This window comes from Phalacrocorax carbo, chromosome 7 (assembly GCF_963921805.1).
Source record: "Phalacrocorax carbo chromosome 7, bPhaCar2.1, whole genome shotgun sequence".
NCBI lineage: Eukaryota > Metazoa > Chordata > Aves > Suliformes > Phalacrocoracidae > Phalacrocorax > Phalacrocorax carbo.
The window spans coordinates 1,766,230-1,788,947 of NC_087519.1; the positions used below are offsets into that span (position 1 = coordinate 1,766,230).

The 22,718-nt window shown below is 46.2% G+C and overlaps 1 protein-coding gene across 8 annotated transcripts in view; it reads right to left on the reverse strand.

The window, feature by feature from the left end:
- Positions 1–22,718, reverse strand: part of GLCE (glucuronic acid epimerase) — a 56,349-nt gene that overhangs the window by 15,421 nt on the left and 18,210 nt on the right. Inside the window, exon 1 of one of the 8 annotated variants that reach the window (XM_064456014.1) lies at positions 9,367–9,531. The exons of the other annotated variants lie outside the window; for them this stretch is intronic. The gene's annotated coding sequence lies outside the window, so the exon portion shown is untranslated. Of the gene's footprint in view, positions 1–9,366; positions 9,532–22,718 lie in introns of those variants that run through there. 8 annotated transcript variants of the gene reach the window in all.

A 22,718-nucleotide genomic window follows, 5' to 3' on the forward strand; every position in this document is an offset into this window, starting at 1 on the left:
CTTCTGTCCTTCGGATTTATTTTTTAAAATTTTATATTATCGACATTGCGTTTTCCTTTGGCATTATAAAATACTGCATTTTATATAGCGTAACAGCGATTGTATTTACTGCCAAAAACCAGGAAGAGGCCTCTATCTTTCTGAAAATCCCGAGATGACAGAGCAAAATTTCAAGCACAGGAACGAAGACGCCTCTCCTCCACCGTCACCGTGCTCTACATGAAATACCAACCACCCAGGAAACAGGACAGTCCCTGGCTTAGTCTGAACAGCTCTGGAAGAAAAGGAAAAGCAAAAAGCATAATATAATTGAGAAACAGGAGAACAGCAACTTCTCTAGGAAACCCTACAAAAGGGTGAAGCAAAGAAGTCGTGGTCCCTCGGAAAAGAAAGATTCTGTTGCTTCTGGGCAACTTGCGAGGGTTTTATTGAAGGGCTTTTCCCTACAAGATCAGCCATTCCCGATTTAAGCTGTTTTAACAGATCTCTGCTAGCGTGTTGTCCTCCCAGCCCCCAAAAGTAGTGCTGCTGTTGAATCCTCGTCATTTGGAGCTTACTGTAGCGTGAGCGGGATAGGTTTGATCCCCTGCGCTCCTCCACGAGTGCAGCGGAGATGGATGCATCCAAGACTAATTCATTTTCATATTGTATTTTCAAAGCAGAGATAAAATAATTAACGTACGATTCCAGTTATGCAGTTTGCCTTTTCGTGGTCCTTACACAAGAACAAAATGCAATTTCTTTTCCTGCTGAATGCTCATAAAGCCAGTGACAGAAACACTGGACACGCTTCGTGGGAGAGCAGGGGGCGATGGACGGGCGGAGGAGAGGACGGGCACCAAGTCCCAGGCAGAAATGCTCGGCACAGGAACCATCCCGGTGCTTCACTCGCCATTGCTCAGCTTCAAAGCCGAGGATGCAGCAGGAGGCTTCTCTCCTGGATATAACCATCGACACAGGCCGTTTGTAAATCCAATGGGCAATGCTGCAGTCGTTTTGTGCACGGTTGTGTTCGTAAGCAATACTCTCCAGCACAGGAAGACCTCGGGGTATTTTCTAGGTGGGAAGACACAGCATCATCCTCACCTCCCGGGAGGGGGGAAAGGGAGGATGCGCTCCCATTTCTGCTTTCGCAGTCTTAATCAATGCGATGTGGTGAATTCATTTTAAACCAAGCGGCGTGGAAGCGGGTAACCTGCAGCAACCCTCAGACTTACCATCCCAGTCGTGTTTTAGAAAGTGAGATTTAGTTTCTGCGGAGGGGTGAGATTTCAGTGCTGCTGCTGTCCTTCTGCCCACGAGAGCATTTTAACTCCAGCGCTTGTGCCGGTCCTCGCAGGGTCTGGGCTTCCACAGCCTGGACATATTTCAAGCAGAATGGGAAGGCTCTGCTGCCAGGAGGACCCCGAAGCAGCAGCACAGCCCTGCTGCCCAGAGCTTCCAAAAACCTTCAAAAAAACCCCCTCACATCTTCAGGTGTTTTTCAAGTCTCCGTGGCATTCAGGGTGAAAAAAGACAGACTATTAAAACCGCATCACGTGCTGACACTGGACACAACACTTTGCATAAGGGCTGATGCGTTTTACCCAAGCTAGAGGAGAGAATTATTTAAAGCCTTCTCGCAGCTCCCAAAGGTCCCACCTGTGCAGGTTACCAGTGACACTGCGGTGACAGTGACAGCAGGATGAATGCAGACAGGACTACGGCTCCTGGCCATGTGCTTTTATTTATTTTTAACCATTAAGCCCATTTCACCTGGGCGACACAGATAGGAACCGCGCATTTAGCCAAGCGTGCAACGCGAGCTGCCGGTGCTACTTCAGTGCTGTCAGTTATTTTTTTGCTCATGTTGCATGGATCAGCTTTTAATAAACCAGATCAATGATTCTCCAACCGAGAGATAACTCACATTTAACTTGAATTAAAAGCCCCAGAGGACGCATCACGTGCAGCAAGAGCCCAACTTCCACGGCTCTGCAACCACCCTGCTCACACAAGCAAAGAGCACAAAGTGTTTTGAGCCGGTTAAAAATACCAGACATCTTCCTGAACAAATAACCGAGTGAGGACCCAAGAAAACCACACCACAAAGTACATTCCCCAAGAACACGGCGGCTGGCAGCAAGTTAAAGCGTTCGCATTTAAATTCTCTGTGTTTAAACAATAATCAAAAGTAAGTTGCCGGCTGAGTCTCCGAGGTCTCCGACAGTCCAGCACACCAGCTCTGTGTTTGCTCGGTAGGAAGACAGACAGTATTTTTACTTAAGACGAGGGATTTCTGCTGAAGAGTGATAAGCTACCTATTTACTTTGAAGCCTCTATGCCAGGCTAAGCTATTTAGTACAGAGGAAAAAAAAAAGAAACCTGAACAGCGACTGCCAATCTGAGATAGGTACAATGAAGTATTTAAAGAAAAGATATACCACACAGTTTAACAAAATAAAGCAACAGGACTAGAACTTCAACATATACCCAGAACTAAAAGCTATCCTCTGTTACACAAACCTCAGACAGAAGTTTTACCCCAATTCCCGTTTATTACATGCAGAAAAGTACTATTTAGGCTAGTCGTGACAACGTTATATAATAGAAAACCAAAGAACTCGGGAATTGCCTTCAATAACTGTGCAAAATTCTTTTCGATAATTGTAAGGGCATCAGAATTTCAGATCCTTTGCCAAAGCTCACTTACGTCTCAGAATGTGATATTTATGAATCACCTAACTTCCCGGCAGCTCCCCGTTTCCCAAACACGTTTTACCTGCGTTGTCAGTCTGCTCCCGTTGGCTCCTCGGACTCACCTCCTATCATTTGCTTCATTAGGCACTTGCTTCCCCGCTACGCATACAAACCAGCGCTCTGCTGCCCAACACTGGACCCGGAGGTGTTACGCATTGAGGAAAACCATTACAACTACTCTGGCAATACGTACAGTTTATCAGAGCGCTAACCTGGGCAAGCTGGTTTCAACAGACAAGCCTAGCTTCTAATATTTTATCCATACTTGATTTGCCCAGAGCCTGTACTCAGCATTTTAATACGTAGCGCATTGTCAAGATTGCGTGTTTTCCCCTGAAGTGCTAGGAAATGACAAGTCTACCAACAGGAATGAATCTATCTACCACAAGTGAATCTAGATTACCAGCCTCTCCACTGGCTCTTCAGCACAGATTTACTACTTAATCCTCACTGCTTCTTCCAGTGCTCCATCTGTCGATGATTAGACAGAGAGGACCTAAAATATAAAGTGAAGAAGCCACATCTAGCAGCTTATCCTACAGTTTTCCAGTCCAATTAGAGCCTAATACAGCTTTATTTGTATCAACACATCTCTTACGGAGCATCAAAGTGCGCAGCTATATAATAGTTAATTCAAAAAGTCAAAATACTTTTCTATGGATGTTGACCGATGATGTCATTTCTTGTAAGAAACTGAGGTTTGCATTTCATTTCAGCATCAGGCTCATTCAGCGCTCGTGTCGGTGCAGCTACACAATTTGCAAGGTTTTCAAGCAGGTTTAGCTGCTGCCTCCAGACACTGCGCCCCACCCTCGCCCCACTCCCCCGCGGGATGGCCGCCTTCTCCTGCCCCCTGGACAGACGGACGTTTCTCTGCACGCAAGACACTTAACACAAGTTAGAGCAAACTATTTCCCCATGCAAGAGCAGGGTTTTAATGACACACAGGCCTTTGACTGTCACGCAATCAGGAGCGGTTTATGAACTAACATTGGAAAAAAAAATATGGAAAAAGTGGAAAACATTTGCACACTTCGCTGCAATGAAGTGGACAAGTTGTGTCAAGACTTGACGAGGTCCTGGATAACCCAGTCTAAGCCCTGCTTTCAACAGGAGGTGGGGCTAGATGATCTCCAGATGTCCCCTGCAACCTCCACTTCTCTACGAATCCACAATAAGATGCACAACTCTAGAAGGCGCGTTGATCTAGTCAACAGAAAACACAAGACCTGTTTAGGTTGGTCCGACAAAGCAAGCGCTCGTCTCCTTAACCCCTGCACTTGCTGCACACTTGCAAAAGCACTCATCAGCCTGCATTAATTTAAAAAACATCTAGCATAGCGCAAAGAGTAACTGTATTCCAAACCAGATAGACAGAAAAATATTTCTTTTAAGCTGCTAGGAGGGCATTCCCTTGGCCTGCACCGCAAACGACGGGTTTATCCGTATTTCTTTGCACAACTGCTCGGCCCGTATGCATTCAGAGCAGCCGGCCAGTGCCGGCCACTGCAAAGGCTCTCAGGCACCAGAGAGACTACTGAGGTGCCTTTGTTTTCCTAGTAGATCTAGCACAGAATATCGCTACCAAACTTTGAAGATGAAGTTACTTGCGTATCATACTTTTAGGCCATATCAGGAAAACCAGTTAGCAGGGACTGCTGCTGCAATTACGAGCCCATTTACGGTACACTCTAATAAATCTACTTGCTTTCCAGATGGATTAAGCTATTAAACCTCTCACTAATGGCACAAACAATAACTCCAAAACCTAGCTGCTGCTTACAGAGGCATTACACTGCCTCTTTCCAAGCTATCAAGTATTATATTGTTACCACCCAAGTTAATGAAGCAAAAGATGAAACCATTTCATCAGTCTCCCTTACATATAGGCTTCAAAAGCAGCGCCCGAGCAAGTCTCAAGGCAGCAGCATTAAGGGCTCTAACAGGGCTCTCAGGAAGAGCCCAGCAATGTTATTTCAGGGAGGTGGGCTCTGTCTTCAGGCAGGAACGGAGAGCCCACCGCATCGCTGGTTTTACAGCACCCCCATCCCTTCCCGAAGCGCTGTTCCGGGGGGCACTAGCTGTGGCCGTGACCGGCTATGGGCCGATTTGGCTGACATTCAGCTCAAATTGCTTTTCAATCAGCTGTACCTTTCTGACAGCACATCCAACCGCCGAGCAAACGCCAGCTGGGAGGGGAAGCAGGGCAGCACACGCAGCCGTCGCCTCGGGCTTCTGCGGGGCTCGGGGGCTGAGGAGCTCCCACCAAACCACCCCAGCGACCCGGGTGAGGTTCAGCAATTTTAAGCAGTAACTGAACTGTCGGTTCTGCTTTACGGCGACCCTGGGACCTACGGGGGAAAATAACTACAACTGCCAACTGTGTTTAACTCACGGAAGCGAGCACAGGTATGCGTTCTGCTTGCGCTGCCAGGCACAGGCATTGGTTCTGCTAGCTTTTTCTGCTCAGCAACGCATTGCTGCCTTCCTAGAACAATGTAAAATGCATCATTCCATCCCTCTGCCTTCATTAAGTAAAAACACAACAACAAACCAAATGGGGGAAGCCCCTTACTTACACCTTCTTCTTTCCAGCGCTGTTTGATGAGATGCGATGAGCAGACTGCCAGGAAAGGTCTCACTGTGGGTTAATCATTCACAGCAAGCAAAAAAAACATCTAAATAAGGTGACTGCGGGCAGCATTTGCTACTTTGTGGACATAGACAGATCACCTCCTCCATCCCACCATGCAGCCTGGCTGGCAGCAACAAGCAATTGGATCATTTTGTTCCTCTGGATCATTAGTAACTTCCTCCTAACGAGGCATCTGATCACGGCTCTGAAGAAGAAAAAGCAGGCTTCACATCAAAAAAGAGCAAGCAGACGTCCTTCCTCCCTCTTCACCCTCCCCAAGCTCCCATCTCCCCCCCCAGCAGGAGCTGGTGGGTCCCCAGGAGCTGGGCACCCCGGGGCGATGCCTCAGCCCCCTATCCAAGAAGGGTTCCACCAGGGAGGAGGACAGCGAGCCAGCTCGCACACAAGCATTCGAACTACTTGAATCCTCAGCTGCGAGGAGTACAAGTAATCTCAAAGGTTCCTAAGAGTGTACTTTGATCAATTTACATTAACCAGCCAGATGTTTTTACCTAAGTGAAACACCTTGATTGACACCATTTTTGTCCTCAAAACCAGCCTCCGCGGTACCTCCGTCACCAGCTCCTCCAGTCCTGCAGTCTCCATACAGGTCACATTTAATCATCCGCGCAGGCAACTATTACATTATCGTGTCAGCTCCTATTTGTTACTGACTTATTAAAGAAGAGAAGCATTTTATACTGATGACAGAGAGCAGCAAAATTTTAAATGAGTATAAATCCCCATCCCTGCGCTGCTCTGGCAGCAGCTCTCGCATCCGTGGGCACCTGCTCGCGCTGAACAGCGCCATGGTTTTCACTGCAACTATTTGCCTTTCCCAAAATACACGTATTTGAGCTCAGAAGTCATTTTTGTCCGAAAGTGACTTTAACTGCTTATTGGAATGAGCGTGATACAGAACATTTAACAGCTACAATTACAGCTGTGGTCCTTGCAACACATCATATCCCCAAACACCCACGTACCCGCTCGGTTACGCTGAATAATTGTGAAAACGTGCTAACATAAAAAGAACACACATGGTTTTGGCAGCGCTAACTCTAATGGACCGATACGCTGATTTATATCCTAAGACAACTTTGGTGCCAGAAAGCCTGCGGTACCTGCCAGCGGGTTAAATCATTATAACCTTTTTCTTAAAGGTGGGGAGGTATTTTACATTTAAGCCACGGTCAAGGAATAGTCAAATTATAAGGAGAAGAAAGGTCGCACGTTTAAACAGTAACATAGCATGTGCTTTCTAATGGGGACAGGAGCCACCCCAGCCGCACGGCTGTCTGGAAACTCATAACTCAGAGCGGAGCTTTCGGCTGGAGGCCAGCATGTAAAGCCAAACTCCTTTAGTGCAAGGACTGATCCAGTACAGCGGCAGTAATTTACATTTTGATCGTGCCACTGGAGACAAGATAAGCCACGCAACTCATGGTCTATTTAGCCCTAAAAAGTCAGAACATATCTACTTTGGAAACCCCTTTCTGCTGCTCAACATTATGCACGTAGATCTTTAAGGTTGGCGAGACAGAAAAAAAACAAAAGCAGAGTTTTCCCCCTCCTGCTTCCCTTTTCACGGCACGGTGAACAGCCACCAAACCTACACACCTGCGGTAAAGCTTGGAGGGTCTTTTAGAGAAAAAAAAATGCCAAACCCTGCTTTTCAAGCCACAGATACAGGATTTCCAACCTAATTCTAAGCTGGATTTATGAATCCTACAAAAAGCCCCCAGTGTTCATGGTGCATATACCAGAGCAATGCAGGACACAGCATCTAGCCGTGCATCGCTACGTACCTCAGCACGTCTATGGCTTATAGCAATAGAACTTAAATAATAGCATCAACTCTTTGCTTAAAGAAGCAGCTGTAACAAAGCAAAAAGGCCATGTCTTCTTTCATCCAGCCCGATATTACTGCCTGCTTCAGGACAAGTTTTGCACTACCCCGATCCGATTGCGGGAAGTCATCTGGGGCTCTTCCTGACTGCCTACCTGTCTCTGCTGAGAACGTACATTGGCTGAACTAAAATGCAAAGCCTGAAGCTTGGTTTCCCTCAGTTTTGAAAAGGAGAGGGCAACACTGAAAACCCCCCTCACTGGCAGACCCGCGGAGCTTCTGCTGATTTCACAAGCGGATGCGTTTTCCCTGGAAATTCATGGAAAACGAACGCATAAGCTAGGATCAGAACGAGATTTTTCACTACCGTTTTACTGTCTTATCAGAAATGCTTGGAAGTTGTCTCGTGCAGTTACGTACACGTTAGCAACTACAGCCTGCAACTCAATTCTTTCGCCGGATGGGCAGCCAGGCCTGACACCCAGCCCGCTGGCAGCTGAGCTCTGTCTCCTTTGCTTTCCTGATGCACCGGGAAATGGCGGCTCTAAGTATCGAGCAGCCAAAGCAGCACGAGCTTCCTTCATCCTGCAAAAATGTGTTTATCTCAGCGTGTGCGCTGGGAGACCTTTTATACGAACGGAAAAGGAAAAGCTTTTACCCTGGTGCCAACGGGCAGCGGAGCTCAGCGACCCCGACCGCGTTAGACCTGTTGACTCTCCTTGGTGCCCAGAAAGGCCCACGTTCACTTTGTGCTTTTCATTTCTTCCCTACCAGGTTCCCTCTAGGAGTTTCCACTAACAAAATCCTGATTATTTAGAACATCATCGCTTTCTTCCTGCCGCTAAGCAGCCCGATACGCAATGTGCATTTTAGTGGGAAAGACGGAGCGGTGTTTTCTTTCCCGACAGGGTTTCACGGACAGTAACAGGGCGGACGGAGACGCAGGCGCTTCTGCTGCCAACTCATTACAACGCCGACAAGAATTTAATACAACGTGTGCTCCAAATTACAACTCGGACAGCTGGCAAGTAGTTGGCGTGCCTGCTCACATACAGCCTTCAAATAAAAATAGAAGAACCCTTCTAGTCCGAACACCGCCACCATTTAAAAGGCGCGGGCACTCTTGGAGAGTGCGCGCACCTCGCCCTAAAAATCACACGCGGCTCCTTTCAAGCAGGTGAACTTGGAAAACGCGGCCCAACCTCTTCACGAGAGCACGTTTTTGTTTAGCAGTCGCTAGCGAGCTTCACGTAATTCCTGCAGTTAATCGTGACTTATCTTCCAGTAAGCGACGGCGGCACACGAGCGCGCTGCGGGAGCCAGTGTCACAGCAGCAAATGCATCGGCGGTTCCCTCACGCGCTGCTGCCAAGCGCTCCCCTGAAAGCTCAAATCTCTGGGAAGCCCCAAATCCCCCAGTTTTGCTTCGTTGATGTTTACAGTTTGTTCTAGGCCTAAACCACTCGCAGCTGAACTGGCTTTTTCTTTCACCATGCAAAAAACAGAGGTAACACTGCTTATAGCAGAGAAATAAATAAAATCTGTTTTAAGTTAGAGGAACTGGCTAAAACCACCTCATTTTTCTAGCTGAGCAAACCCTGGCACTCCGTACGTATGGTTCTCGGGGAAGGAGTCACTGTTGCAGAATTAAAGGTTTCAGTGAAAGTTTGCTGCTTCAACTAAATACTTATAAAGAGAATGACGTGGGCAACAATAAGAAACGTCGCTTAAAAACGTTATTAAAGGCATTTTGCCAGGAGGTTTTCAAGCAAGCTTTGGTTATAATTGCTTTCATGGGTATTTTCTCATAGTGTTCACGTAAAAGAAAACAACTGAGAATACTTTGCCTCAAAGTACATCACGTAACATGCAAGTAGTGGCCGAGCCTCGATACTGGTAAACACAAGCTAAGCAGCAACATCAAGTTTTCGATACACGCTGGTCTGAACAACGAATAGAGAGAGCAGAGACCTCGGAGACGGCCACCCCGGGGTTTTACAGCCAGGCTTAGACCCAGCCTAGCCGCGTAAACCAGCGCGGAGGGGCACCAGGAACGTCCGATGCCGCGATAAAGCAGTGCCTGTGCACGGCCCCACTTCGGAACTATCGCTTTCTAAGGAGCTGTACGTGAAAAATATACGCACCAGGTAGGGGTGTCCGCGCTGTAGGCAACGGGGAGCGGGGTCGAGGCAGAGGAGCAAACACCCGGCAGCGGGGTCTCCGGTCCACGCGGGGTCTGTTTCTGGGGAGAGTTGCTGTGTTTCCTTCTCCTAATCCTTCAAATCAAGCTCTGTCTGGCACTTCATTCTCCAAATAACAGCCCGGCCCAGCAGAGTTTATGTTTAGACTCTGGCATTAACCCTGGCAAATGTGTGTGGAAACCTTCTGTTTCTAGATGTTTTCATATTCCGCATGCCAGAGATTACTGGGAGGCAGCAGCGCTGGGTACTGAGGAGACCAAGATAACGCACAAATCCCGTTTTTATTGAAGTTCCCCACAAAGGCCGAGCTAGCTTTTACATCAGGCACAACGGCGCCTTTAATTCTGTTTTTTTCTGAATACAGCCCATAAATGCATATCGGCATGTAATAAGGCATAAGATAAGGATATCCTTTTATTTTACCTTTTTTTCATCCCGCTTTTCAGCTCCTTAGAAAAGCTGATGAAAAAGGAGGGCAGAATAAAATTAGAAGTGATATAAAAGCATGCCGAAAGCTACCTGATAGCAAACCGCGTTGGCTGTGAATTATTCTGTATAGCTATGACAGCGAATTATTTAAGTACACGAGGTGATTACTATTAAACATCCAAGAGACAAAAAAAATTACTAGTGAAAGGAAAGGTCAGAACGACTGCTGAGAAGAGATAAAAATGTTTTTAGAGAAGACTTCTCTCTTCCTGAAGAGACGCAGGTCAGTACAGTGCAAAGAACTGCTCCATGGGAAGAGATGGAATACTTTTGTCCGTAGCCCCTGTGTTCTGCTGATTTCTGAGATTCCTTCGGTTCTTCGCTTCCAACAAAACCGGGATGGCATACCTACAGTTGTTAGAGACTTGTGTGTCCAACAGACCCTCACACAGGCTTGGCAGAGTCTGTAGCTTTAAAATTCTAGCAAACAAAATATAATTTGATCAGTCAAGACAGCTTTTCTTTGTAAGAAACAGAATTGCAAAATCTTCAGCCTTCTTATTTGGGGGGAGCAGAGCCACGACGCAGGATCGGAGATCAAACGCAGGGACCTGGCCGGGGGAATACCACGCGCCTATCTATTCTCCAGCTCTGTTTGGGAAGGCCACGTCTAAGTTTAAATAGTTTTGCCAGTTGGAGGAAACAGCAGACCTCGCTCTTAAAGACAGCAGGAAATACCAGACATTACAACTCTACTGTGGGGCCAAATGCTTCATTTCTGTGAATTTTTTTATACGCCTATCCCAGCTTGAAAAATAAATTCACATCTTTCAAGCATTCTACCCCAATCTTTTTAGCATCAGGATCTCAGTTCTTCTAGTATTTGGAGACAGCAGTATTTCATCCACGATTTAAACCTACGCTTTTTAAACCAAGCACAAACAAGCCTAAGAAGCAACTCCACCCCACCGGGGAACGAGTCCGTGGCGTGTGTTATTTGACCAGGAGCAGCGATGCCGAGTTGCATCAAACTCGATTAACATGCAGCATTTTCAGGGGCAAGGCAAGGACGGCCGCTGCGCACGAGCGGCTGCTCCAGCCCGTGGGTGCAGAAGGGCCCAGGGAAGCGACCGCTCCGGGAGATCGCCTGCTGGCAAGGCAGCGCCAGCTGAAGCACAAGTGGAAGGGCATACATGTGGTCTGCGGGGTTTTCCTCCTTCTGTTCGATGTTTTCTATTAACGGCGATTATTGCCTCCATCAGCCAGTAAATCTGCAAAGCTAGGAAAGCACTGCAAGTACAGTGGGAAACAGGATGCTTAATAAGCTAACAAAGTGGCCTGGCAAAGAAAAATTCAACAAACACAAGTTACTCAGACAGGACTAACCAACTGCACAACGAGAAGGGAGAAGTCCTCCCACTAAACAGGATGGCTTTGGGGGTTTTTTTTTGGGTGGGTTTTTTTTGTTTTTTGTTTTTTTTTCCAAGTACCTAGAGGTTACACTGCATTGCAGATTAAACTCCCGCAGGCTGTCATCAAAAAGAAAAACCAAATCACAACAGGATGGGTATACACAGGGAGACGCTTTACAAGTTGGAAGACATGAAGTAACCCTTCTGCTCCGCTCAGCGCTGTTGCGGATGCAGCCAGAACACTGGCCTGGCTGGGTACCGCTCCCGGAGGGCGCGGACGACTCGGAGAGCAGCGGCGGGGACAGACCCCCAGCGCCGTGCTGTGAAGGCACGTTCCCCAAGGCCAGGGCTGATCCGTTCCCCTTCTCTACACACATACTCTCTGCTCCAGCGCTGGGATATCAAAACCAGTTGTTACAATCAAAGTTGTGTGGTTTGTTTTTTTTTAATGGGATATTTATGTCATTTCCTGGAGCAGTTAATTTAATTTCATCCCAGTCTAACGGACTTCAGCAAGTTTAAGTGGTTTGTCCTCAGGAGAGGCAGCCTCAGAGAAGTGTGTCCACACATCCCCTAGAGAAGCTCCTTTTTTTCATGTCATTCACTAGTAAAGGGGTAATAATTATATTGAAATAAGAAAAAAAAGTTCTTTCACTGTGCTTTACAACATTTAGAAGCAGTTAATGGAGGATAGATGTTACAATAATGGCTCTATTCAGTGCATCTAACAGCTAAAAGTAGAAGCCCGTAAAGTATCTTTTTGTACCGTGGCAAAAAGAGGCCTGCGTACGTCCCGGTGGCTACACCCTTCCAGGTTGTGTTCCAGAATTTAGGTTAACTTGCGCTACTAAAAAAAGTCCTAACGATCTATTAAACTCTCTTCTGAAGCAAGTTTCATTTCTCTACCTCAACCTCCAGACACAGCAATTCAGTTCTGGAAGAGGAAAGAGCCTTAGCCTTTCCAGAAAAGTTTTGACTTCGTCTGGATATCCTGGAACATAAGAGATGGAAGCGAGCAAGCAGCTCCCAAAGCGTCAAATAATATCTACCGGCCTGTCTCTGGACATCAAGCCTCTTCCGACTCGCCCCGCTGGCTCACGGATGCTACGCACCTACTTCTTTCTTTTGCGGGAGCACAATACGGAGTCTGATTTTGCTGCCTCCTGCCACCTGCTCGTAATTAGGAGAGGGACCACTCCGCTTCTGCTGGGGTGAGGAGGATTGGAATTTGCTTTCCCGAGTGGCTGCCCTCAGGGGATCCTGGAGACCCTTGCGAAGAGGGGACTGCGGGCTTCTCCTCTGTGCAGGAAGCACCGCCAGCCCTGCCGGTGGGGTTCCCAGGGCAGCAAGCCAGGCGCCCTCCCACACGCCGGACCTCAGTCCCTCGGAGGGAGCTGGAGCGACACAGCTGCACTGAATTGCTTCTCACAGGCTAGAAAAATAGATGAAATCACTCCAAACTCCTCGGATCCACAACAGATTCAGAAGATGAAGCTTGCGTAATTTCCATTTGGGTAGAACAAGGCTGTTGATAACGCTGATGTGCAGGAGGCAGCTCTTCGCCGACATGCCAAATCCTCAGCGGGCTCTGAAAGAGGAGTAGCTTCCCAAAGAAGTTTGCACAGTCCCTCCCATCACACCCCGCTCTCTATACAATAACCGTAACGAGTGCTGCATCAGTTTAAGTCATAGCAATAAAACTGGTTCTTGAACGCCAGAAATCCAAGTGAGACAAATATCCTGACTCTATATACAACAGCTCTTTCCTGTGAAACCCTGTTCTCCATTAGCCTTTGTAACTAAGATTCCTCCCCGCTTCCACCCCAATAATTAGGGGACTGAAGATGTCTTGACTGCAGTTTCTTAGATTCAGGAAAGAAAAGAACTTACAAAGAGACAACGCTCAGCTCTAAATGCAGCTTTACAGTCAAAGTTAATCCAGAGGGAGCCTCTAATGATCTTCCTTGGCTCCACTTCTCAAGTTAGATTTTAGCTGTTCTTCCTGTTGCAACACACCAAATTATCATCTTATAACAGGATGCTCGCTGTTCTTTAAGAAGTGGCACTCAAATTTCTTCAACCTCTAAATACTGAGCAACCCACAGAATAGAAAGCTGCAACCTGAACTCATTGCTCTTGACAGCATAATCTTTCTGCTTTTCTTCTCAGGATCAGCCTCACGTAAAAAAAAACCCTAGCGTTAACAGTAGTGTCTGGCAACATCATTAAACAAAAGACACGGACGACAGATACTTCATGTGTTTCAAGGGAAATAACCGCCAGTGGAACAACCTCCATCCTAACAAGCACGGGCTGATTTGGTCTGCGGCTACACGATGGTTTCTATTTCCTCTACAGGCTCTTAGTTTGATTGGATTAACTTTAGCTGCAGGCCCTCCAGCAATATTCCCAGTTGGATTTCCGCATTAAAAAAAATGCGGGACGGGGCTTTCGGAGCTGCTGTTTGGCTGGGATTGCGGGGTTTAATACCTTCAGTGCTGGGAGGACAGACTAAACATCACGCAGTGCTGAGCAAAGGTTCTCGTGCTCAAGAATGCTGCGGTGCCCCCACAGCAACGATGTGGTCTTTAAACTATTTCAGCATGCAAGCAGATGCTGTCAATAAATTCTCCTAACTCACTCTTCTCCCTGAGTGCTTCTGAACACCCAGATTAGCTGAGCTCTCGACCTGGCTGTCAGACACACCTGCACATGATGCTTTTGGATTACGTGCGTGCCCATCCCAACCCTTGCATCTATCTCAGTTATCACCCAGCACCACAGGTTTGGTAACCTGGCACTGGATCGCCTCTGCTTTTTAGGATGCCAAATACTTTTAAAAAGTGCATACTGGGGCAGAAAATTACCGTCCTCTTCAGCCAAAAATACCATTTCACTGGGAGCAGGATCGAGCTCAGCGATGCTCTACCCTTTCTCCCAGGCAAGCGGGCAGGTTGTTTTAAGAAAAGCTGTACCACAGAACGAACGCCCAAGGAGATCAGCACACATTTTTTTAATCTTTGACTCTTCAGCTCTATTTATTGTAGACTTTTTATTGGCTTGCAACTTGCCATGGAAGATAATCAAAATGCTGTGGGGTTCTGGCGGAGGCGTGGTTAAGGGAACGGACCAATTTTACCGCCACAGCCCAAATTTTTTCCCTTCTACTCTGTTCTTGCATCTTATTTTACACAAAATTAACCTACAGGGGTTTTGCTACAGACTTCGGGAGGAATACGGCTCCACTTACGGATTACAAATTTTTACCCCGTGCCTGTACAGCAGTCACTGCCCGAAGCCTGCAAAAGCAACTGGCCCGTCCCAGCGGGGAATCGAGGTGTCGGCGGCTGTACCCACATAACCGGTACTCCTGCCGAAACCCAGGCAGGCAGCGGCCCAGAGCTGCCGCAGACAACGGCCTCCTACCTCCCCGCCAGTAGGGCGGAGGAGTCAAATCAGACCTTGATACTTGCACTGAATACTTCGAGTAGCCCCATTTAAATCAGCAAAGATGCATTCGGTGTCCTCGGGAGACAGGGACGTTTTCACAGAAGCTGCATGATGTAAATCCTCAGAATCCCAAGATTTACCTACTACTTACAGAATTCCTTTATGAAAAACCAGCTAGTAACACGAAACAAGCAGGATAAAGGCAGTTCTCTTATCCACTTGTTTTCCTGCAAGAAGAGGCCACAATTCCCTCCGTCCCCACGGCGCTTCAGGTAAAAGGGAATGATTTGCAATAGACGTGTGGTCTTTGATCCCTACCCCGAGACTGAATCTAATGGACCGTAAACTACCAACCTCTCCTGTGTCAATAAATAATGTATGAATATGTATTCATACAAACACACACAGGTATAATGCATCGGGACAGTAAGTCAGAACCGGCAGGAAAATATTCACTTCTTTTCCAAAACAGGTTAAATCGTCACCACTTTACGCATCTGTTCCTGTTGCTAAAAGAAACTCAGTTTTGTGGTTTACCTGTGTTTGCCAAAGCAAGGGCTGCTCTGCAGAGTAGGAGTCGATTTTTCTATTTTAAATAAGGTGCTGTGAAACATCAACAAGCCCAGTGCCTACGCTCCCCCACAAAGGTAGGCAGCATCGCCACCGCAAGCTTAATAGCAAGGGAGATTTCAAACAGAAATCAACAGAAAAAGGAGGAACAAACAAGAAGGATGCAATCAAGTTAGCTGGTTTGGGAGAAGCAAAGCAAGCTTCAAGAAGCTTTAAAAACAGCCTAAAATTTAAGAAAGTCCAATATAATTCAGAATTCCTTTGTTAGAAAGTAGCTCCAAAACAATCAGCATATGCAAAAATTCTTTTTGCAAGCAAAAAGCAAGTGAGCCCAAACCCTTTCACAACCATTCTGAAGATGGACCCAATTCCAAGGGCGCTCCTATGCTTAACTCCGGATCAGCACCCTCGACCTTCCAGGTGTGACTCGTAGGCAACGAGGCGTCTAAGAGTAAACTGATGCCTCCCCCCCGCCCCCAAAAACCACACATTTTCTTGTGGCAAAAAGTGTTGTCTTAAGACACTGGGGCTGAAACGTAAAACCCACGCAGAGGATATTCTCCACAGCAAAGACACAAGCTACAAACACTGCAACCGATGCGAAAATACCAGCGCATGAAGGTTCCCAAGCGATCCAGGTACCCAATGAGCACTGACCTTCCCTTTCCTCTCCACACCTTCTATTCTAGACCATGAAACATGCAACTCACCGACGGAGGAAGGAGGGAAGAGGAGGAGATGAGTCAGAGATTACCTCCTGATCCAAAATACTTTTATTTAGATTTTCTAGAAGACCCTTTATCGTTAAAGCAAGAGCGAGCGCATTTTGCAGCAGCAGTTCCTAAAGTGCTCATCTAAACACAAACTGCACTATTTTTACATTATTATAAATATCTGGTTTTGCGGCACGGATTTCTGGAAAAAAGTGACTATTTCCTGCTTTACACTGGCAGCAGAATATTTTAATATCTTGGTTCAACAGTGTTTTACGTTAACTCCCGCCGATTCACAGCAAACAACTAGCACTATTCGCTACATCCCAGAACAGCAAAAATTCCAGATGCTCAGGTCACCAGAAGATACTCTAAAGACCAGAAGCCTCTAACTGTTCTGCAAAGAGTTGGAGAGGTTAAGTTTTAAGCGTTTCAAGATTTGAATAGCTTTGCCTCTTTGGAGGAAGAGCTTTTACCAAAATGAAAATATCTTTACCAATAATGCAAGAAAATAGCAACCGTTTAGCCTCAGCTAGATGCATTCAGAATGAAGCCTCCAGTGCTCCACATGCTTAAGGAAATCTCCACTTGATGAAAATTCACTCAACGGGTTCCCTTTTAGAGACTGAACTACGAGGACATTCATAAACTCAGCTCAGTTCCACATATAGGGAATTTGGACGAGCTGACCTCAAAAACCTTAATCTCTACTGACCGCAGAGAGGACGACTTCAGAGCTTGAGGAGACCGACCACAGGGAAAGTCAGCGCGCACAGCACCGGTTCATCCCCGTTCCCTGCTCGCCAGCTTGCGAGACGGTGACCACAAGAAACGCAGAGCTGAAAGAAGAACAACAACCACGGAGGGAGGAGAGCCACATCAATCTACCTATATACAAACATAACGATTGCTTTATAGACAAGTTATGCCTATCCTACAATGAGGTCATTAATCTAATGAAAATATATCAGGAAAAACGCGCTGAGACTGACAGCGATACTATACCTCATCATTAATCTTGACCATATAACATCGCTACAGGCAAAAGAGCTATTAAGATGACGACACTTAAATCGCTCCACAGATGGAGCTCATCACACCACTGTAAAAAAGGTTTATTAGCATTATCTGAGATTTTATAACAAGTTATTTAGGATGTATTTAATATTTGTCATGGTTTTACTGTTGCATCCTAGTCATATTTAAAAAGTTTGTACTGTTAGTGACAGGTCTGCTACTGAGAAATGCAGCACTGCAAGCATAATTTACTCACAGGAGGGTTCTTTGTGGGGAGTTTTTCTTTTGAGCAACTGGCAACGGCATTGCCAAAAAAAATTCTGCAAACACGCAAAGATCCAGTTAGCAATTAAGCATTAACAATAGTTTCGCTGATTATACTGTTTATGCTGAACACATTCAGCAACATGCATTGCAGCGAGAGACTGCCTATACAGACAGGATAAAGGGATTCATAGCATTTCTGTGCTAGCGGCTCTATTGAAAATGTAAATAAAAAGAATTTTCAAGGTAAACGTTTTAAGCTGAAACGTAAGCATTTAGTATTCTATGCACATATAAGCATTTCTTTTTTACACGTTATAAGCATTTCTATTCCACGCATTATAAGCATTGACTAATAATCCAAATACAGCATTTCTGACTGCTTTCCTGGCATTGCTGGTAATTTTCAGAAAAGATGGTGCCTGGAAGACACCAAGTAAAGGCACGAAAAAGCTAAAACCACCGGTTCCTTCTGCCCTTTGCACTGCTGACACCACCGGCTGCCGGGCAGGACACACAGCAGGTGGGCTCCTGATATTTCAGAGGAGAAGACATCAACGCAGCCTTCCCACCAGGTCACGCAGCCAGAGGCAGGGCTGCGGGATGCCGTGCCATCGCTCCGCCACAGAAATCACGCGGATTGATACAAAGCTTGTTAAGCGCGACCCTCAAGAGATGTCAGCAGACCACCTCCATTACTGTACGATACTGCAACCCAACGAGTTTGATCCAAAAGCATTTCCCTTCTAGCTGGAGCTAGCACTGCATTACGGGACACGCGCTTGTAAGGCTGTCTTCGCATCTATCCAACACCATTAAAAGTATTTGCTTGTGAGCAGGATGCACAAAATGCCATTAGCAAAGCTGCCAGAGGGAATGCTAATGCCGTATTCATCTCAAAGAAATTGTCGGTGGCGGGATCTTCCTATCTAAGTGGTTGCTAGTTCTCGAGAGTCGCTCGCAGAAGACGGGGAAACCCAATTACGGAAAATAGCAGTATCTTTGTCAAAAAACAGCAAGCACTTAAATCTCCCCTACACACGGAAACATGTATTAAAGCTAATTACTGTACATCGGTCAATGTAACTGCAACTCAAATCCAACACGGTCCACGTAATTAGTTGGCACTAATGGAAACCTCATAACGCAACAAATGTACTAAGACACTCTGCGTCGAGAATATTTCCTCGCAGTACCAGGAAGTCGTGCTACTTCTCTCGTCGAATTTAAGGCGTGTTTTGCCAAAGAGAAGACGGATGGATACCGCGCCCCGCCTGATATCCCCATCTGGGGTCACTGATGTCCTCACACCCAAAGGCAGGCGCCGAGTTGATGGAAGGGCCCCCCGTGCTCCAGTTGCAGCCCGTGCATGCCCCAGCCCAGAGGGAGCGGTTTGGGCTCGCCACCGAGCTGCCCGCGACCTGCTGCTGGAGGCTGCAGCAAGAGCTCCTCTCTACAACCTGATTCGGGCACATCAGGTTGTCAGCTCTGATACCCTCCTTAATACACACGACCGAATATATTTTGTTTTCCCTTTTGCTGTTCTCGTTAGCTCCGCTTCCTTTTGTTCCGTTAGATACAACCCTTGCCGAGGAGAAACCGCTTACACAACTCCGAGATGCTCTCTGATGGCAACATTTCCCAGCCTTCAGCTGGCTCCTGGGCCAGATTCACTTCGATTTATACCGCTTGGCGGTGCTCAGAGATGCTCTGCCAAGCAGCAGGAAGATAAAGGAAGATTTGCAGCTGCAGCAAGCGCGGGAGCTCCTCCCGTCAGGACACCCAGAGCATTATTAACTCCTTGGGCAATGAGAACACAGGGGCAGAATTTAACAGGCATCTCTGCTGCACCTGGTACCTACCAAAACATGAGCAGAACCCCACGGTTATGAAAGACCACACTGTACAAAGCCCAGAATGTTGGGCAGAAAACAACCACTATTTTGTTGCAGGTTTCACAGAATTAGTAACTAGCGTTAGTTAACTACAAAGTGATTTTACCCCTTCTGCCAGGTGGATTTCTCCAAGAAAAGAGAAAAAAAAAAAATAGTTTCACCTTCTGTGAGGGACATGGTTGAAATACCAGTTTTTGACTGCAACGGCAGATCTTTTTCTGATGACCGAGGACTAATATTAAGCTGGGTGCAGCACATAACCGTGCCCAACCAGGCAAATAAAGGCCAGCACGCACCTGGTATCATCGCAGTGACCATCAGATGTATATCACCCTACAAGCCAAGCCTGCAAGCAAACATCACGAGAGAGATTTTATAGGAGAAATGCTGAATTTACCAGAAAAATCCTCGGTGAGGCAAGTTTTTCTCAGAGCAAAAGGCCATCAATCTCCTTTGTAAAGGCTGATTATCTGCAGGCTCCAACAGCTCTAAGTCAGCTTAACATTTTGTCTGGGTTTGTTTTAGTTGCAGATACCTGCTCAGCTCCTCAGTGGTTTTGAGCTTGTAATTCAACATCACCATTTACCCACCAGTAACATGCTCTGGCCTAATAAATGAGGGGTTTAACACACATTTAGTGACTTCTTTCAAGTAGGTACGAATTAACCAAACCACCTTTTCGCCATCTGCTCGGAGAAAGGGATTCCCACGTTAGGGTAATAAAATATGGTGATGTGACATTTCCGCAGGAGCTACACAAAAACGTGCTTGGGAACAGCCTCCACAACACAGCCTGTCTCACCTCCACCGGGAAACGACACAAAATACACCGAGCTTGTGGAAATTTCCAAAGGAAAAAAAAGAAAAGAAAAAAAGAAAAACCCACCCTGCTGGGGAAGTGGCTCTGGATGTGCCAACCCAGACTCCACCACGATCATAAAATACGGAGGAGGAAGGGAAAGCTTACGCATCTGTTTCCAGGAAGGGAACTAGGTCACTCGAGCAGCAATTAACAGGCTCGCTGCAACCATCTCCTTCCACCCCGCCGCGGTGCGCCAGCTCCCAGAAGTGCCTGACGAGCTGGAGGTGGCCGCACAGAAGCGCCGGGACGGTCACAGGACTGAAACACCCCCTTCTTTGAGCAGAGTTCAGAACAACCTTCTGAAACGACGGTTTTTCAGATGCTGCTAGTTAAAAGTTAGCTGAAGTCTTAATTAACGCAAAGCAGAAATATACACCGACAGGCTTAAAGCTCCTCTGCGGTCTAAAGGCCAGCTGCGTTTTACTGGGGGACTGATAGAGGGGATCTAGAACTTCAGCAGGTGCCCTAGAGGCACAGACTCAGTTATTTCAATATATGATAGATCAACCACCTTAAAAGACTTCATCCTACTTCTTACAGCTGAACAGTTACCACTGAAGCACGAGTAGGAAACCATCGCAGAACTATTACAGAAAAAGCTAATTTACCAACCAGCTCTGGAAACACTGAGGCCATCAACAAGGATGAAAGAACTTCCCAGAAGGGCATCAGCCTCCAAAAACAATCGGGAACACCCTTGCTGCTTTGGAAAGGCAATACCGACCCGGAGGTGTTGCACGAAAGACAGACTGATGCAGAAGTGGAAGACACGACCTGGCACCCACGGGCATATTTCCCACGAGGGTGCAGCCAGCGGGTTGCTCCTGCCCGTAGTAACCTGATGCCTCTGGTAGCGAGTGTGATGAGGGAACACTCAGGCAAAACATTGTTTTCTCCAATATTGTAAATGTTTCTTTAAGGAATTGTACCTGCACACCCCCCACTGCCAAAACCAGAGTATTCTCCTAAAGTTTCTGCCCAGCAGCTGTTCAATATTCAAACATAAAGATAAAATTGATGCTAACCTATTTTCTTCCGGATGCTACAGGCTCCCTTTTTCATCTAGAAATTCAGTGCATTCACTCTTTATTCTCTTTCAACCCCACTGACAGCCTATAAATTATTACTTTATATTGCAGGGCATCCAGAGGCTCCAGCCAGGGTCAAGGCAACGCGCTAGGATAGAGACACTGGCTCCAGAAAGCGTCTCAGTCCTGCTCTATCAAAATACTCTTTCAGCAGATGCTAAAATGCTCCCTGTTTGTATAAAATAAACTGTTCAGCCTATGTCAATAGCTTCTCTGCTGCTGTTCCCCCCGGCAGATTAATTATCAGTCCACCCAGATCTTCTCCTTCACCATATTAACTGACGCACCGTCATTTAAAACATATTAAATACAGCAATATACCAAACTTGAAAATTTGAATAATTCATGAAGGCAGACAAAAAAAAGAGGTCTGTACAAAGCTGGGAAATTTTGCAAACATCATTCTTTCATCTACCACTGTATTTTTTTAAACCAATACTGAACTTGGGGGCAATTAATATCCGATACAGTTCTAACAGCAGCAAAATAATTTTTAACATCTCCTTCAAACCACTGTTTCAAACCATCCATCACTTACAGGAAAACACGATCAAGACAGAAGTCTATGAATAACTCTGCTTTTTCTCCAGGATTCAATCTAGACCGCCTCTAAATATGTATAATGCCTAGACTACATTAACACATTAAAGCTTTGTAGATTGCCATCAGTGCTTCTGCGGCTTAATTTCATCTGTCCCTCACAATTCAGATCTTCAACTACTTTCATCCTAAAGGGAAAAAAAATATCACTCCACTTTAAATATAAGAACTCACGATGCTCACATAAGCAGATTGCTAAGCATGTTTAAGAGGAAATATATTTAAAACCTGGCAGCAAAACTTTATTCCCCTACTAAACAGGAGTATTCGCTCAGATTCTATTGCCTCAATGCTAATAAAAAGCATATTCTACGATCGGTTAAGCTTGAAAAAGTCTGAGGAGGATGATGAGTTTGACAAGTCAATTCAGGAGTAGACTTGGAGAATATAGCAAGTGATAGAAGAGCGAACGTTTTAAGCAACTGATAAAAAAAAAAAACCCACCACAAGGGATTCGGCGTGTTTGTGTTTTGCTCCAGCTGCACAAAGGATGGAAAGGCACAGTGCAGTAACACAAAATGGATGCTTTTTTGCAAACACCGCCTTAATTTCCAAACAAGTTTGTCTGTCCGGTTAAAAATTCATTTCCTGCTCCTGACTGAAGGTTTTAATTGCTAACAGAGATGCTCTTTTCTGCTCATTCAAAAGTAATGAGAGAATTTAAGACATCCTGCGCCCGAGACAGTCCTGCTGCACAAAGTAATTGGAAATGACAGATCACATACACCAGCGCAGGCTTGACGTTTGTACATCAAGTTCTGAAATAAACCTCGGCAGATTCACAGGAGTGCTCACCCCGGGCTGAACAAATTCAGCAGCAAAAGCCTGAAAAATAAAACTTACCAATTTCAGATTAAACACACAAGAACAGCATGCATTAATTATTGGGCAGAAGTTTAAAGTCTCCTTTAATCATTTTGAAACCCTTTGAAATGGCACGTCTGGTAGAGCAGCTCCGAAAGAGCTTTTATCTTTCAGCTGTAACACAGGAGGCA